Consider the following 19,205-nt stretch of genomic DNA (forward strand, 5'->3'; position numbering starts at 1 on the left):
CACTTCGGGACCTCTTTCTTAATTTATTCTTTCACTCCCTCCTTTATCCCTTTCCTTACGGCGCGGTTCAGGTTTCCGGCGATATATAAGACAGCTCCTGCGCCCTTTCCTTTGCGCCAAAACCATGTATTATTATTATTATTAATTCCTTCATTACAATAAAGTTTCAAAGCGAAGCCTGTACTGGCCTAGCAGGTGCGAGCAAACTCGGCTGCGAGAAAACCGCCTGGCAACAGCGGGAGCGTGATGACACCACGACGTGACGTGGCACAGCTACGGTGAGAGTAGGAGGGGCCGCATAGTTAGTTAGTTATATTGATTTTAATGGCGCAAAAGCAACTGAGGCTACGATGCACCAAACACAAGGTTAGAACTTTTGTTAAAGGTTACGGTTTTTGTATCTAAATTCTGTTTAAAACATTGCCTTTTCTGGGAAACTTAAAAATGCTTGAAAAAGCAATCAGTGCTTGATCACCCAAAATTAATATGGGGTGTAGTGGGATGTATTCATTGTAGAATGTTGTGAAATATTTTTTCCTCAGTTGTTCCATTTTTGTGCATAAAATTAAAATGTGGTTTACCGTGAGTTCATCGCCACACATTTCGCAGATAGGTTTGTCTTTTTTGTCAGTAAGAAGTTGTGTGTAAGCTGTATGTGTCCAATGCGTAGTCGACACAAAATAACTTCTGTGAAACGTTCCTGATGTTTACATGATCTCCATTCTCCTAAAACTGGCTTTATAGAATGTAGTTTGTTGTTCGTCTGTTCGTCCCATGCAACCTGCAACTTATTCTTGAGTTTACTGTGCAGTTATTTCGAAAAATCTCTGTGGTATGTTAACTTGTTTTATATGACCAATTCGAGCTTGTGCTGCGCAAGCATCTGCTCTCTCATTACCTTAAATTCCAAGATGGCTAGGGGCCCAGCAGAATTTAATGTTATGTTTTTGCTTTGTTATGTATGATTTTTCCTATTATGAGTTCAGCAGCATTTGTGCAGTGCTGCGCTTTGAGTATACTCAGTGAATCGGTGTAAATGATGCTATTTTTTATGTTTTGTGTTACTATTTGTTCTACGGCTACAAAGATGTCATGGCACTTCGCAGTAAATACCGATGCATTCTGTGGCAATCGTATCATTTTTTCGTTTTTCCTCGAATTACTGTATTTCCGACATAACTTTCTGTTTTTGAGTCATCAGTGTAATATTCAGTGTAGGGGTCATATTTTTCTTGTAGTGCAAATAAATCTTGCAGTATGTGCTCGTGTGGCATTTCCTCTTTGTTTACGTGTGTCAGTGTTAAGTCACACACCGAAGAGAGGCTGTACCATGGTGACAGATATGCATGTCTTTGTGTCCAGCACTGCTAGCTCTTCCAGCACTGCTAACTCTTCACGTTTGTCTTCAAAGCGCATTATTAGTGGCCTGATAAAATGTCTGATAAAATCTTCTAGATCGGCACTTGGTAACAATGGGATAGCAGAGATGTTTAGGAGGAGAACGGGTTTTTAGGATGTACGTGCATGTAAGTGTGACTTTTCTATCCTCTAGTGTGGTCTCATTAGTTTCAACATAAAGACTATTTACCGGGGATGTTCTATATGCTCCTGTTGATAGGCGCACACCAATATTATGAACAAGGTCCAGTCATTTCAAGTAGGATGCTCTTGCTGAACCACATACTATGCATCCGTAGTCCAGCTTGGAGCGTATCAAAGAGCGATATATTTGTAACAGTCATGCTCTATCGGACGACCACCGTTTTCGCGAAATTAGCTTTAATACATTGAGGGCATGGGATGCTTTCGTTTTAAGGTTGTTTACGCGTGGTAGAAATGTAAGTTTTTTGACAAAGGCGACGCCTAAAAATTTATGTTCTTGTTTGACTGGCAGTGTGGTTTGATTAAAGCACAGGGTGGGATCGACCTGTATGCCTCGTCGTAACGAGAACAGAACAGCTAATGTTTTTTGAAGAGATAACTTGAATCCATTTTTTTCTGCCCAAGCAGCCAGTTTATTTAGTATGATTTGTATTTTTCTCTCGCAGGACAGTATGCTGGAAGAAGTGTATGCTATCTGTAGGTCAGATACATAAACTGAATACATTACGGACTTGGGTATTACTTTGGCTAAAGAATTCATTTTTACTATGAAGAGTGTCGTACATAAAATGCATCCCTGGGGTACGCCATTCTCTTGGATGAACATCATTGACAGAGTTGCTCCTAGACGGACTCTGGATGTGCGGTTAGCCAGGAAGTCGTTCAAGCAGTTCAGCATACTGCCGCGGACCCCTAACTCTGCTAGGTCATGGAGGTTGCCGTACTTCCACGTGGTTTCAAAGGCCTTCTAGAAATCGAAGAAGACCCTGATACAGTGCTGTTTGTGGATGAACGCCTCCCGGATGGCGTTTTCTAGGCGGACAAGGTGATCAGTGGTCCAGCATGCTTTCTTAAATCCAGATTGATGCACATATAAGAGTCGACGAGATTCAAGTGTGAAGGTCAGTCTAATGTTTATTATGTTTTAGAAAGATTTAGCAATTCAGCTGGTGAGGGCTATCGGTCTGTAATTGTTAGGACTTGTTGGTGGTTTTCCGGGTTTCAGAAAATGTATTAATATTGCTTTGTTCCACTCCTCAGGTATATTGCCAGTTGTCCATATTTTGTTAAAGAATTTCAACAATGCCTGCACGGCAGCCTGAGAGATATGGGCAAGCATAGTGTAATGCACATTATCTGTGCCTGGTGCTGTCTTCTTAACAGAAGATAATACCCAATTCAATTCCTGGAGTGTGATGGGTTGGTTCTAGTCCTTGTGCATACCTGCTGCAAATGAAGTTTTTTTTCTGCTATTGTTTTGCACTTCTGGAACGTGTTTGCGTAATTGGATGAAGTGGAAACTTCAGCAAAATTCTCACCTATTATGTTGGCCTGATATTCTAATAATGTTTGTGTCCCGGGTGTAGTCAATAGAGGAAGTGTGAAAGGGGTATGGTCACTACTGAATCTACGAAACTTTTCCCACATTTTTTTGAGGATATTGAGCTGTTTAGTCAGGATACATATTTTTGCCACGAGGTTTTCTCGGCATTTCTTCGAAGGAATTGCGCTCTGGCCTTGCCCTCATAAAGGCAATCAAGTTCTCCGCTTTGGGATACCGACGCAGAAAGCCCCAATCTTTATTTTGTGGTTTTTTTGCCAATGTGCGTTCTTGTGCCAACCACACTTTATGTTTTTTGTGTACGAGTCCTGTTGTTTGTGGTATGCTTAGTGTAGCGGCCGAAATTATGCTTGTAGTAAACTTTTCATTTATTTCGTCTATGCTGAGGTCTTCCCAAAATTCTTTTTCTAATGTGGCGCTTGCTGTAAAAAGTGGCCAGTCGGCGAGGTGAATTTTCCAGCGCCGTGGTCTTGTGGGGATGACTGGAGTAGACGATGAGAGGCTGATGATACTAGGTAGGTGATCATTTCCCAGAGGCTCATTTAAAACATCCCATTTAAAATCGTTAAAAGCGATGGTGAGGCAAAAGCTAACTCGTGGTAGCTCATTTTTGCCGAGCTTGGACAACATTAAGTGGCTTTTCCCGTCTTTAAAAGACAGATATTATTTGAGACGATAAAATCTTCGATTATTTGTCCCATTGAGTCACATCGTTCGCTTCCCCAAAATGGGGAGTGAGCGTTAAAATCGCCAACTACCAGATATGGCTTCGAGAGTTGATCAATCAGGCCTTCTAAATCTTCGATTGTTAATGTGATGTGCGGGGGAAGATATACAGAACATACTGTAATTGTTTTGTAGGTAACGATGCTAACTGCAACTGCCTCAAGTTTTGTGTTAAGTTTGATTTCTTGAGCAGGGACGCCGCTTTGAATGACAACTGCGACGCCACACGAAAGTATATTTGACTGCTCGCGATCGCATCGATAAGTTTCTTAGTGTTTTGAGATATTCACATGTTGCGGACCAAGATTGGTCTCCTGAAGACATGAAGCAATGGGCAATATTGACCGTAATATATGTGTTACGTCACTGTAGTTTCTCAGTAATCCTCGACAGTTTCATTGAATCACAAAAGTAAAGATTTTGTTGTTGAGTGGGAATGGAGCGGAAGGAATTTACTTTTCTGGGACCGTAATTAAGGGGCTGCCTTTTTTTCGCTCGAGAGAGCTGTTCCGCCGCTTCAAACCAGACGGACTGGGAGTTATATCCATCACCTCAAGAGAGGTACTGGAGGACCGCGAAGCCGCGGATGTCTGATTTTTAGGCCTCGCCCGTTAGGGGGAAGTCCTTCGTGAGGCCGAACCATTGGATGGATCTCCCTGCTTTGGGGATGGCAGAGCAGCTTTCGTTGTCTCTGCCTGGGCGTGGGTGGCTCTGCCACAGGCTCACTGAGCGTGGCCTCGGCAGATGCCGGAGTGCTGCGTGGCGGACCGCCCCCGCGCACCACATCAGGAAAGGTTGTTTTTGTAGAGAAGGTGAAAGTGTTCTTCGCGTGGAAGAGTCGTCTCGCTTCCTTGAATGTGATGTTTTGTTTTGTTTTCATTATCTTTTTCATTCTTTTATGTTTGACATGACTTTGAATATGCTGGGTGATCATTTCCGCAGTTTGCGCAGCGAAATGCTGTTCCTTCACAGTTATCTTAAGCACGGTCTTTTGAGGCACATTTAGTGCACGTTTTGTGGCCACGACAACTCTGTGTCCCGTGTCCATATCTTTGACAATTGAAACACCTTCGGGGATGTGGAATGTAATGGCGTACATTTATATTCAAATTGCCTGCTTCTATGGACTCTAGAAGGGCGCTGCGGTTGAAACTGAGGACTACGTGTTTCGTTGGGATTTATTTGACCTCTTTTCTTAACTCTATACGGTGCGCGTTTATGAAGATTTGGTCCTTGAGGCCTTCCAGCATCTCTTCCTCAGTGAGGCGGATAAAATCTGTTTCAGAAATCACACCACGGACGGTGTTCATGGATCGGTGTGCAGTGATAGACACAATGTTGTCCCCAATTTGCACTTGGTTAGAAAGTTTGGAGTAATGGATGATGTCTTTTAGTTCAAGTAGTAGGTCACCATTCGACATTTTTGACAATTTGTAGCCTGGGCTAATGGCATCAGTTAGACATTTTGAGACTAAGAATGGGGACATAGTTCTTGCAGTTTTTTCTGTTTCCTCACTATGGAGGACATGAAATTTTGGAAATGATTCCTTCCTTTTCCTGAAGCATTGAGCAGATATATCTTCAGCCCGCACTCTTTTAAGAGAGCGATCAGGGTATGAAGGGGGGAGCCATAAAAAAATTTGGTGTTCGGCAGCGGTGCTAGCCGCCCACCACGGAGCTTAACTTTGGTTGGGACAGGTGCCTTTAAAAAGCCCTGCACCCACCAGCTATACACCGCCACTATAACCTAATACGGCATAACACAGGGTTGTCAGCCACACATGGTTAACCCTCGCCGAATATGAAAAGTGAATAACCCGAGAAAGGAGCAGGGCACAGGAAAGTTGTAAGAAAGAGATAGGAAAGTGAAAGATGGAGGGCAGGACAGGAAAAGGCGACTGCCGATGTCCCCCGGTCGGGTCAGGCCGGAGGTGTCCTCTACAGCAAGCTCGGCCCAAAGTGGTGTGTTGCTTCCGCCGAGGGGCCTTAAAGGTCCAAACGCTCGGCATCGGCTCAACCACCAGGATACCATTTTCCCCGGACATGGCGATGCCACGCACGGCGAAGCGCGGGTGCTCGGGCCCGTGGTGATGCACGGCTCAACATCATCCCCCTTGGGGGATGTCCCTGCGGATGCTCGGGAACCCGCGGTGTCGCCACTCACCGATGCCTGCAAGCTGCAGAAGTGCCCCTGCGGGGTGGAGGGGCCGCACCGCCGAGCCGCTGACAGCCGCTGACTGAGCTCTCGGCGGTGGCCTCTTTAAGGCCTGCTGCTGCTGCTGTTGTTGACAGGAAGAATGAAAAGGAAAGAACACGGGCCAGCCCACTGGCTCAAGCTGAGCCACAATTTCTACCTCGTGCTGGAAGTTAGAAAGTTGAAAGGGTAGGAGTGCAAAGATATAAAGAAAAGACGCGCTCGCGCTATAATAACCCAGGACGATCCCGGAGGCAGCGCAATACCGGGCCAACCCGTGCCGGAGTGCTTGAAGCACTCTGCCGCATTCCAAAAGTAAGGTTAATATTCTTAGTCTCAATAGGAGTCTTTGCATATATTAAATCAACAATTCAAGTATAGGATATGGGACCCAGAAACTGGCTTCCCTTTATATATGTGCGTCAGGGTGGGTGCCATACTGGTGCCACTTGCGGTCGCCATTTGTGACCGAATTTTGGCCCACCCGTTACCGCAGAGGGTTCTAAGCGATGTCACACGAATTAATTAGAGCGATCGGGCTCACAAAGTTGTTAGTCGAGTTGAAGCTTGGTTTTTGTGAGGGAATCGTAATGACGACCATTGGTGTTCGAAAAAGCAACAGGGGCGACATTAGGAGAGCGGTCGCTGGCGAACCAGTGGTCGTAAAGAGATGCGGGGGTACCAAAAGAATAGCCGTTTTGTGATGTACACTTTGGTATCTAAATTTTTTCAAAGCATGGGTGAAAACTTTCTAGCGCTCTTCATTCTATTTAGCATTCGCGAATCATTTTACAATTTTAGATTCGTTGAATCCCACCTTCCTCCCTTCTCTTACGGGGTGGTTCCGGTGTCCACCGAAATATGTGAGGCATTTGCTTTCCTCAAAAACCGGTTATCAATTTTTCATTGTGGTCGTGGTCAAAAATTTTTTTAAAAAAGGGTGTTCAGGACACGCAGGTCATTGGGCCCCCATGGGTACCTCTCTAACCATCGGTTGCGGTTGTGTACCGGCGGCGCCGGGCCAAGCCAGACGATCCCAAAGACATTGCTCGTCATGCAAGGAGGAGGTGAAAGAGAAAGGGGTGTAGGAATAAAAATGAAACAGAAAGGAGAGCCACTACCAAAAGTCAGCGTTCGTAAAAGTCAGAGACTATCGTGCACGCCAGAAGTTCGTAAGAAGGGGAGCAGTGCCCTGGCGGCCTTTACCGCCGACGATCGCCGTGGGTAGTGGCCGAGAATCTTCATTTCTGTCACTGGGCGTGGATCTAGAGGATCCAGCGCACCGCACAGCGACTGCATTTCGTCACTATAGGCAGCGCAGTCACAAGAAATGTGGGATACATTCTCGTCATACCCGCATATGGCACGTGCAGGGCTATCACTAATTCCAATTAAGAACGAGTAATGGCTGGTGAAAGCAACACCAAGTCACAGGCGGCAAAGCAAAATTTCTTCATGTCGTGGTAGGCCGGATATAAGCCGACGCTTCATATCTGGGTTCAAGGCTTTTAAACGTGAAGTGGAAAATTGGCCGGAATTTAACGGGGTAAGCGTTATGCTCCGCGCTAGAGGACGAAGCCTGCCCGCTGCGTGTGATCTCGAAAAGGAGATCGACACAAAATTGCACAGAAAGCAGATCAACCTAGTGTGGGAATGCGGGGAGCACCGGAGGATTGGCGAACCACGGTCGTTTGTCCCATCCGAAAGGCAGGGCACCCACCTACGGAGCTGAGCGGATACCGGCCAGTGGCGTTAACATCGGCGGCAGGTAAGCTCATGGAGCATATAATTTTGGAGTGCCTGAATGAGCGGTCTACGGAGGCTGATTTGTTTGACGAGCGACAGACGGGATTTCATGGGGAGCGGTGCACGGCTGATTCAATATCGAACGTTGTTACAGCGCTGGAGAAGGCCAGGGCGGCAGGCCAGGTTGCGCTGCTGCTGCTACTGGACGTCTTGGGCGTTTTTGACAACGTTCACCGCTCACCAATTCTCGTGGTGCTTGAGGGTTCCGGTGCGAGCGGGCGCCTTTTTCGATACGTTCACGGCTTCCTGAGCGAGCGCACCATGCGCGTACGAGTAAAGGGTAAGCTCTGCAAGCCTCGCCCGGTGGACATGGGCGTGCCGCAGGGCTCTGTCTTATCATGATTTTTTTTTATTATGAGCATATCGGTGGTGCCGGCCTCCCTCCCCACGAGCGGCCGACATGTCCATATATGCAGACGACATAGCTCTGTGGTGCCGGGGTCCACCGAGCGAGGCGCTCCGCGTACGGGGTGCCTTCAGGGAGCTCTGACCGCTATCGATGCCAGCTTGCGCGGCCTTGGCCTGTCGCTGGGCGCGGACAAATCGGTGGCAATGGCCTGCGGTCCGCGCTCGCGCGCACACCTTGCGCCACTGTCATTGGACTGGACTCCGATTCCTTGCGTAAATCGGTGCGGGACCTTGGCCTGGACATCGACTGGCGCCTTTCCTTCCGCCCTGCAGCGCCCAAGGCCTGTCTGCAGAAGAAGAGGTTCACCGCCGCCGTGCACAAGCTCACCGCTCGAGGCCAGGGCATCTCCCAGGAAAACCGCGCTGCGGGTATGCAATGCCGCAGCTTTGCGGCGGTGCTCTATGCGCTGCCGCTCGTCAGGGTGCGCAAGCCGTGCTGGACGAACCTAGAGCTCCAGCACCGCAATTCCCTGCGCGTGTGCCTAGGCCTGCCCAAAAACTTGCAGTGCGCCGCAACTTTGGCCGAGACAGGAGCGTGGCCACTTGAGCTCGAAGCAGCGCGCAGGGCACCGAACCACCTCTACTGGCTTCACTGCGCACCGGTCGGCGGGTCGCTGCTGCAGCGTATGCGCTCGCGCCCGCGCTCACGAATGGGCGGGGCGCTTCTCGAGTATGAGCACTTAGAGAGGTTTAGTTTCACGTACGTAGAGGGTTCACGTACGCAAACGTGAGAAGTCTACGTAGCCGGCACGCAGGTCGTTTGAAACCCTTATAGTTACACGTACGCGAAGCACGCCGCGCGTTACTCCTAGCGCCATCTACTAAGAAACACAGACACTGGTTGTATCCTAAATCATCCAAGCCAAGTCATTCAGTCTGTCCTCGCGTTTCTCTCGTGTACGTGGCTCGCCTGATGTTTTGCGCACTTTGACCATCTTTATTATTATCATTTAGGCTGCATTAGCGAGCAACACGCGTCGATTTTGCTCGTGTACCACTCGGAGCTTCGCAATGCCTCGAAGTATATTAGCTAGTCCGTATGTACTGTCGTCGCTGTCTTGGAAGGAGATTGACGACCTCCTGATCACAAGGGTGCAGAGACAGCTTTTGTACGGCTCACTCGACGACGTCGTGGAGTACCACTTGCGGCGCAGCAGAGATTCGGAGCTGTTTCGCTATCGGTTGCGCCAAGGACTGCTCGACATTGGAAATATTGAGCAGACACTTTTCAGGCAGCAGTTTAGGTTTGAGAGGGTGCACTTGGATGAACTGTTTCGTCCAGTTGCTCGTGCTGGATACTGAGAAGAGGGCACAAAACGTGACCGTGCCTGGCCGGGAAGCATTGTGCATCACGCTTCGGCGCTTTGCTTACCCCAACAGATGGTGCGACCTCGAGGCCATATTTGGCAGGCATTTCATCCGTGATGTCAAGTGTGGCCTCGCAGGTGATTTCTCATATTGCAAATGGATTCAGGCATCTGCTTAACAACTGCAACAATCATGCCTGGTTGTCTCCTGCTGGCCTTGGAGAGCTTGCGAAAGTAAGTTAACTTTGTTATATCTTTTTTGTGGCAGTTCTGCACGGAGCCGCAAGGCCCAATTTTTTTTTACTCAGCAGGATATCCCGCCTTGTCTGCATGAATATTTTGTGCTTAAATGCGGGCCATCTCAGCTGGCGACGGTATATGGGAACGGAAGAGTTCTAAACGTAGATTCCAAGCCTCGAAAATTGCTGTGGACGTGTGCCAGGGCACAATATACCGAAAAATAACCACACATACCACACGGCATGGTGTTGCATTTCTTAGAAAAATTCTGGAACTTGAGACATGAGGCACACACAGCAGTAGTATGTCACGCACAATTCCTCTACACTAGAAAACTGTTTTCTGATCTCAGCGTTTTACCTGAGCAAGCTTCACATAAATGTAGCCGTGTGAACTGATTTATATGTTATTATTGCTTGTTGGCATTGCAAAGTAGGAATTTTACTTATTATTAACGTGTGTATTTGTGTTAGGGTATGTGTTATCTAGAGCACAAGGTTTTATGTGACAGACTTACCTAAAAGGAAATAATGCTCCTATTTTACGGCCAACCAAAAGCTGAGCTAGGAGTGTGTGTCTTCTTGTATCATGTTGCAGGCCGTCCACAGTCGTGGTGCAGCACTGCCTAACTGCTGGGGGTTGATCGATGGAACCGCACGCCCCATATGCCGGCCTACAAGGAACCAGCGGGACTACTTTTTCTGCCACAGGCGGGTGCACTGTATGAAGTATCAGTCCATCATGTGCCCGAATGGCATTGTATGCCAACTGGACGACCCATACCCTGGAAGCGTCATGATGCAGGTGGGTTGTGTTGTCTCAGCTGTAGAAAGGTCTATTAGGTCATAATAACCATCATAGGTGTAATGATTCAGACTCATCAATGACACTTAGTGTGTCATGGAGAGGCATGGGCAGTGCTCATTTACATCACAATATAAATATACCACACATAGACTGATTGTTTACGAAGGAAGGCACGAATAGAGGCAGCTCTGGTGGTGGACCATTTTCCCCAGTTCTGTGTATATGAAAGTGTCTTCCACGTACCTTTAAAAGTAAACAACAAACATAATTTTTGACACTCGTTGAGCACTTGCAGAAAAGGCTTATATTTAATGTACGCAACACTGTCGATGCACTAATCTTCACACTGCTAGCGTAGTTTTCTCATTAAGTGTCTCAACTTGACTCCCTTTTTTATCGCAGGCATACTCAAAAGCAGCTGCCTGTATGCAAAGCTGGAGAGGCTGGTGGGACGAGGGACGCATGACTGTCATATATGGCGACCCTGCTTATTCCTTGAAAACGCTCCTAATGAAGCCCTATGGTGGCTCCTCCTTGTCAACCACACAGCTGGCATTCAATTATAGCATGAGTCGGGTTCGCCACAGTCCGTTGAGCGGGGCTTCGGAAAGGTGGTGGCTGAAATTGCTTTTTTGGACTACAAAAACAATCAAAAGCTTCTGCTCCAACAAGTTGCCCAAATGTATAAGGCTGCCACTATCCTTACAAACTGCCATACATGCATGTATGGCAGTCAGGTGTCGCAGTACTTTGGAGTTGATCCTCCTAGCCTGCTTGAGTACCTCGGGTCACATTCTGCGCCACGTACATAAAAAAAGAACAGAGAAGCGGAGGTTCCGGCGGGTCAGGAACACCTCGGCTGGAAGGGAGCAACGCCAGCTACTGCTCCGGTGATCTCGAGTTCTACGGCGTCGCACCGTAGACTTCCTGCTGTTCCTGAGCCCATTCCGAGGTGTCAACGGCTGACGCAACCACTTACTACGGCCAGGGGTGCCTCCAGCGCCGTTGCCACCCTTCTGTGTGGTGCCCACAATGCCAACATCACCAGCATCGCTCCCACGGGCACTAAGACCGGGAGCTCGTACGACACCGCCAGCGACGCCAGCCTGAGCACTTCGAACTCCACCTCGACGCCGGCTACCTGGGTGCCACTGACTGGACCCATGCAACGCTTCATCAGCAGCGAACCGTGAGCACGAACACCGGACACTAGTAGACTGGGTGTTCCCGGGTCGTGTGTATTAGTAGTCTTTGTATTTGTGTTGTTAGTTAGTTTTGTGTGCTAGTGTTTGTGTCACCCAGTGTATATTAAATGTGAGTCTGTGTGGGTACATCTGTCGCCTAGTCCATTCTTTGTTCAAGTTTTTTTTCTAATTGGTGTCAGTGTCAACCATACCCCTGTGTGTGTGTAGCTGCTGTAATAAAGAGTGAATTTTAAGACAATGCTCAGATGACCTTCTGCAGTGTCAATATCCACAGCCTTTTTATTTATCCTTTTCCATCATTTTTTCAAGTGTTGCCATTTTGATCAGCAGATTTTTCATCAGGCCAACAAAAGTTGCCTGTTGGGCTGCAGCCATGCGGCGATCTTCTGCCCTCTCACGCCTTTCTTCGGCGCGCTCTTCTGACCGTAGGCGCCTTTGTTCTGCCTGGTCTTGGGCTATTTGCTTCATTTCGTTTTCCTTCAGTTCCAGTTCTTTTAGTGTTTTCTTCTCCCAGGCGAGACGCTCTTCTTCTAATGCAGTGAGCCTGGATTCTATCAAGAAGTCCTTTTCTTTAATGAATTGATCATGTCACATTCTTCTTTCTATGAATTCATAATCTGGATGCTCTTGTTTCGCAGCTTGAGTCCTTTTCCCTGTAGGGTGCAGCAGTGAGGAAAAACCGCGTGCTCAGTAATGAGGGATACAACTAACTGCACACATTTGATTTCCTTTAAGCCGAATTTGTCCAAACTGTATTCATTTCTAGGTTAAAAACAAGCACTGTTGTTCAGTTTCCCGTACATGCAGCGAAATACAAATGAGATCACACTGCATTCAATGTGGGCACATTGCTTGAGATAAAGTTCAGCGCTGCACAAGCATAATAAACCGCTTTTTACATACACTTGTGCTTCAAGCAAGCAAACAGCAAGCAGGATGAAATTAGGCACATTCTATGCTTAAGCATACTTTATCGAAAATGACTGCCGTGAATACAAACTTAAGTTAGATGCCCTAAGTTATGTTGATGGTTGATGGCTGTGCATAAGGTTCAAAGTCATGGTTGGCCACATGTGCCACCTTCAATTCGAAAATACATAGCAGTCAACGTGCTTAATGACTGTTGCATCATAATGTGTTGTTATGTTAAGATGCATTCATGTTTGCCTTTGAGAAAATTGCTGAAGTCAACATGCTCTACAGTGCAGATAGAAAATCATTGCATATGTTCGGCTTAAAAGTTACAGCTGGCTACCTGGGAAGGAGACTTACTGGGTTTGCGTGTCGGCTCGCTCCTAGCTGACTGCGAAGTATAGGCATCGTCCTCCATTGCCTGACGAGCAATGCTTCCAGGCGAAGGCGTTGGGCTGGACGCGGGCAAAACGTCATCCACGACGAGCTCGGCCAGAACGTCGTCCCTGGCGAGCAGTGACTGCTGAGGTGCCTCCGGGACGGAGTCCTGATTGTTGCTGTCGTTTACGATTTCGGCAAACACCTAGGACGCCGAGGTTCCCCCAGGAGCTGGAATCGTACCAATAAAAGCCGGGAAACCCGATGCAGGCGCGTTTTATGTAAACAAGTCGAGGGAAAAATGACACACATTCTGCGCGCAAGCCGGCAATGGTGACGATGCTTTCTGCCGTGTGCGCCTCCGCTGTGGAGTTCCTCGCAGATTCCGCTGCGCGTTTCGAGCCCGTATATGCACTTCGGCCCCCAGAACTTACTAGGGCTTTCTTACACACTCTGATTTTATATTGGTTCTCTCTAGCGATTGCGAGGATTTCTTCAAGGAGCTGGTCCTGTTCCGAGTATTCCTCCTCGGTTCCGGACGTAAGAAGTGGCACCAATGAAAAGAAACGTTTGTACTGTCATTTCCTCTAGACATATTGCCCTGTGCACTGAAGCGAAGTGGCAAAGTAACTCACCTGGGGAGGCTTCGTCGGTCCATATCTGCGTACTGCGCAAGCAGCAGATCCATGCGGTCGCGCACAGTGCCGGTGGTGAAAATTTTATTTTTCGCCTCTGGCAGACGCAGAACGGTTTCATTCCATCGCCCTGCATATCGCATGTTGTCCTCGTAGGGGTTGCAATCCCTTACATCGCGCAACAAGTCCAAATCGTCGCTTTTAGCAAAACGAAGGCGCGGAGCTGCCCCACTCATCTTGGTCCACGTCTCGTCTGCTGATTTCTGTTTCGCGGTTTTTCCAGGGTTGCCTATCTTTGGCTGGTTTGGGGCTCTCTCAGTTCGAGATCTCGCGAGACCGTTGCTATGACGACGACCAACGCTACTTTGTCAGGCTTAACAGCTGAAAAATCGCCCTTCTGTCTGAAAGACAAAAAGCTCTTTGCCGCTTGAAACCTTATGCGAGGGTAAGAATGGGCAAATTGTAGGCGAATACAACAGTTTAGAACACGATATCGCGTCGAGGGATTAGCGACGAAGCTGTTATCGCTGTGAAGCGGCGGGCAGGGCGCCGCCATGTTTGTCAACGCTACGTACGCAAGCAACGCAAAGACCGCAGCGTAAAAATCCGAATCTCACGTACGTACGTGAGACTCGCGTATACACTTTGCGTTCTGCGCATGCGCACTGGTCACCTGTAAGAGGTCTACGTACGTGAAGCCTCTACGTACGTGAAACTAAAACTCTCTATTGACTCAAGGCCCATCCCCCTACGGCTCCTGCGCGCACTGGCCTGCTGCCTTGGAGGTACAGCGAGAGATCGTCGGCATCGCGGGGAAGCGCAGCACACCCCTCTGTGCTATGCAGCAGCTGGCCAGAGGCGTCATACACGAGGAGCTCCAAGATCATCTCCTCGTGTACACCGATGGCTCAGTGGCCCGCGACAGCTGCTTCCTTGCAGCGGCGGGGATGGTAGCCGCCCTGCGAAAGCACAGCCAGCAACACGCAACCTTCCTAGGCTCCTCCACCACGGCAGAGTTGATAGGGATCGGGCTCGGGCTGGACCTGCTGCTCACCCTCGGCCATTCGCCGCCCAGGAGTACTCTGCTGTGCGATACCCGCGCCGCCCTCAGCCCCCTGCAATCTAACGACCACGGTACCCTAATAATGCGGAGAATTCGCTCGCATATCGAGCGCCTCGTGCAGAGAGGATGTGCCGTGCGTGCACATCCGTGCGGTCATTGCGGCATCGCCGGCAAACTAGAAGCTGAAGTCCTCGCGACCGCTGCACTTAACTACCTGCCAGTCAGCTGCCCATTGCGCTAGAGGACATGCGTGCGGCCATCCACGACCATCTCCGAAAGCAGCGCCCGGACGCACGTATCGCAGGAGGTGAGTGCATCGACAGTATCACCGGCTGTCGCGCACTCACACGGTCGCGACGTGTACTGATCCCCCGCGCGCGTGTGGCTGCGTGTGCGCCGGGGAACGACAGGAGCGTCACGGAATCGCGACGAGTGATATTTGTGACAGATGCGGTGCAGTGGAAACACTAGAACACCTGCTCCTTCACTGTGCCGCGTTCGCCGATGCTCGTAGCGATATGCTTGCGGCCTATATGGCACTGGGCGTACTATCAGACTCCCTTAAGACGCTATTGTGGCTGCAGGGCAGTGCGCGCACTCGTGAGCGAGCCTTGGTGAGCCTCTGTGCATTCCTCGAACACACGGGCTTGACGTCCCGTCTGTTCTCCGTGAGGTAGTTACATGCAGTGACCGAACGCTCCGCGAGTTCTGCCTTGAACGATTATTAACTGGACTCCACACTCCAGTTGTAGACAATACAGTGCTGTGGCCGTGTGTTTTAATTCCTCCAATATGAACTAATCACGCGCACAACCTGGACACGTTTCTAATTGCGTAAATAGTTTGTATGTATTATGTCACCACCTATCCTCTCTCCCTGTCCCCTGGCCTCTTTCAATTCATTTCTCCATTCTGCCTGCTATCCTTTATTTCCGCTGCCAAAGCTCAGGTACTTCAGTATCGATGGCAGATGCCGGGGCTAGCAAAAATCTTTCCCTTCCTTTTAACTATTACTTTAATAAAAGACCACTATCACCATCACGACAAAATCGCAGTCGTGGTGAGCAATTTGCGCGATCTCATCCGCGGCGTGATTGCCTGCTATGCCGCTGTGACCCGGTAGCCATTGGTAGATAATGTCGTGCCCTTTATTTATGGCACATTTATGTAGTTCCCCGATTTCTTCGAATAGCTGTTCATGGACTCTACGGCGAAGAGAAGCTTGTAAGCATTCGAGGGCAGCTTTTGAACATGTGCAAATAGAACACTGTTGAGGGCACTGCTGATTAATGTGCTCAATGGCGAAACGAAGAGCAGTGAGTTCTGCAGCCGTCGAAGATATTTGGTGAGCTATCCTAACTCTATAGTCCTAGCGAGGATGACCACGGAGCTTGAACAACCGGTACGGTTCACAGAGCCGTTGGTGTAGACGTGCACCTGGTTTGCATGGTGGTCGTGGGAATATTCAAGAGTGATTTGTTTTAGTTCTATCGGCGATAAATAAATTTTCTTTTTGATTCCAAGTAAAGAAAGAAGCACACGGGGATTGTGCCGGCTCCAAAGCGGCAAGGACGGTCTAGAGGCGGGTGTAAACTGGGATGGAAGAATGGCTCGATTTGTATCAATGGCGTTTGTAAACGATGTGCGCGGCCTGGCATTAGGTAGACTGGCAAGATAGTGAGAGGGAACCCGGGAAATGGTGTCGAAAATGTGCCCACAGTGCGTCAACTGTTAAGTAGGTAGGGATTGAACGCTCCTGGGTGTTGAGTACAAATGCGGGCGTAGAGGCATATTACGGCAATCGTAGGCAAGTCCCGAGAGCTTGAGCTTGAACGCTTTGCAGACTCTGTATGTTTGTTTTTCGAATGTTTCCAAGCTCAGGGAGGTTGTAGCAAAGAAATCTAATGAATAAGGCATTGTAGAGCTGCATCAGAGACCACACTGAGAATTCCCACGATTTTTCCCCCAGAAAGGCCAGAACGTGAGAAATCTTTGTCAGTCTCTTTTTTATGTATGAAATATGGGAGGTCCGTGATAGATTTCGGTCAATCATCACTCCCAGAAACCGATGGCTCATTGTGTAGGGCACTGCTGTGCCGTTTTTTCATACGGTATATTGCGAGATGTTCTTGCGTGTAAAGGTCACAAGCGAGCACTTTTCGGTTGAAATCTGTAAGCCTTGCACATGGAGGTAGGCCGCAAGAATACTTGACGCACTGGCCATGCAAGTGTTTAGAAAAGGATAGGGAACGGCTCACGAAGTATACCGCAGCCAAACCAAGTTTTCGCTTTGCAGCTTTCGCTGGCATAACGGAGCCTAACCGCAACAAATTTTTAAAACGAAAGCTTTACTGGCCTAGCGGCGGAGATTTCGCAGTCGAAAGCAGTTTATTTATTTATTTATTTATTTATTTATTTATTTATTTATTTATTTATTTATTTATTTATGTATGTATTTATTTATTTATTTATTTATTTATTTATTTATTTATTTATTACCTCAAAGACCCCGGATATGGGGCATGACCTGAGGGATGGGCATGGCAGACTACGTGATGATGGCCTCTATCTTTATCTTGAATTTGAAAGGGTTGGCACGGTGGCGGCTTGTGGAGGCAGATCGTTCCAGTCCCGAGATCATTTGACGAAAAATGATCAGAAATGAGACGTAGTTCTTGCATGGGGAGGGTACACAACCTTGCTGAAGGAGGTTATATAAAATCTGCTGGAGCCGAAGTCTCCTATACCGGCCAATGGGCTGAGGTGAAGCCGGCGGCGGCCATCTTGCGGGGGGCCAGAAGCGGCTTGCTAAGCGCCTCGCAGCGCTGTTCTCCGAATTTTCCTGCGGTTTTTATTTCTTTAATGAATTTTAAAACATCAATAAAACACTGTGGGCTATAAGGCGAGCTGTGTTGGAGGTCTGGGGATCGATTTCGAGCACCTGGAGTTTTTAACGCTTTCATAATATCCGAATATAAGGGCCTTTTCCATTTCATCGGCACCAATATGCGGCTGCTGCAATCGGGATAGAGCTCACGACCTGGAGATCAGCAGATGAATTTCTTAGCCAAGAACCAATGCAGCGGTTTTTAAAGGCTCTCTGTGGCCGTAAATTAAAAAAGAATTCGTACAGTAATTAGCGTTTATTCATCTTCATGCACTCTCTTTAAATGTAGAAATTGAACAATCTTGAAAGTTTTCATAAAGACATGCAATTCAAAGCACAAGAAATAGCAACGCATGCAACAAATCAAAGTGACTAATAAATGCAGTATTTTGAGAAAGCAAAATGAGAAACAGAACTTCCAGTGCTATTGAAAATAAGAACACATACTGCATTAAATAAGAAACCTGACTATCACACTGATACAGGAAAATTAGAGTCATGAAAGCAACAGACACCATTAAGTTCATAAAGTTTGTGTGCAGCTAACACATAAAGAGCAAAGGATATAGGGCCAACATTAATTATGGTGGGTTACACAATGAGGTTACAAAGCATCATCAGCAACATGAAATTCTAAGATCAAATCGTTTGTATTTTGGTAAACATATATTGTTTGTTGGCTGAAAGAAGGCAAGACATGATTTAATAGCAAATTATTATAACACACTCACAAATAGCAAAACAAAAGAAAGTAGTAGAATTCGTGAAGTGATACTGTGCTAGAGACTAAAAAGAAAATCATTACCCCTTCCGCATGCACATTTATGCATGGCTTGCATGAAGCCACACATCCAGATAACACAGCCTTATTACAAACATTTGTTTTGCAAATACAAACAGTGGTATTAGTCACTGTTAATGCCATACTGATGATACACAGAGATTTCATTGGTTCTTTAAATATGATGAGCCTTGAAAGTACAGATCTCACTTTTTCCTTTGTAATACACCTATTTCTCTCTTTTGTTATGTGATGAAGACTAATATTAATGTACAGCTCCACCAGATCCTTGCACAGCTTGTACACATGATTGACCATTGGATCGCAGTCCATGAGGTGGTGATTAATCTGAGAAAACCAATTTTTGTCTGGCGACAAGCTCAACACTTCCAGTACTAGGTGCTTTGCTTTCAAATTAATTGTCTGAATGCTTTCAGATTCTGCTTGCAAGAGACGGAGGCCCTTCTCTGCCATTTCACAAAGTGAGGTTAAATCCTTTGAAGTTGACGCAAGCCCAACTCGGTTTTATGTTTCACCAGCGCTGGTTGTTCTTCAGCATAAACAGCTGTCGCACACTGATCACAGGTACATTTTGCAGCAACATTTCGAGCGACAAACCCTGCAATGTAGAGTACCACTGAACTCACCAATGGAGAGATGCTTTCAGGGTAGTCAACTCGATGCGTGTAGTCATGATCCTCACCTTGTAGTAGGTAATGCCTTCGCATCACAGTGACAGCTTTAGTTGCACTGTCCCCAGATGCAATAACAGACGCGCCCAAGACAGACACAACGTCTTGTGAACCGTTTCCAGACTCAGAGGACTTCACCTCCGTCTGCACAAGAAGTCGCTTTTAGGAAGCCATAAACTGGGCTGCTTCCGTCCTATTATTGAGGCCGCTTCGCCGTCTG

At 47.7% G+C, this 19,205-nt stretch overlaps 1 pseudogene; it reads left to right on the plus strand.

Annotated features, from left to right (window-relative positions):
• Window positions 1-9,089: 9,089 nt before the first annotated feature.
• LOC144124491 (uncharacterized) lies at window positions 9,090-12,296 on the plus strand (annotated as a pseudogene).
• Window positions 12,297-19,205: the final 6,909 nt, after the last annotated feature.

This window comes from Amblyomma americanum, chromosome 1 (genome assembly GCF_052857255.1).
Source record: "Amblyomma americanum isolate KBUSLIRL-KWMA chromosome 1, ASM5285725v1, whole genome shotgun sequence".
In the NCBI taxonomy this organism is placed as follows: Eukaryota; Metazoa; Arthropoda; class Arachnida; order Ixodida; family Ixodidae; genus Amblyomma; species Amblyomma americanum.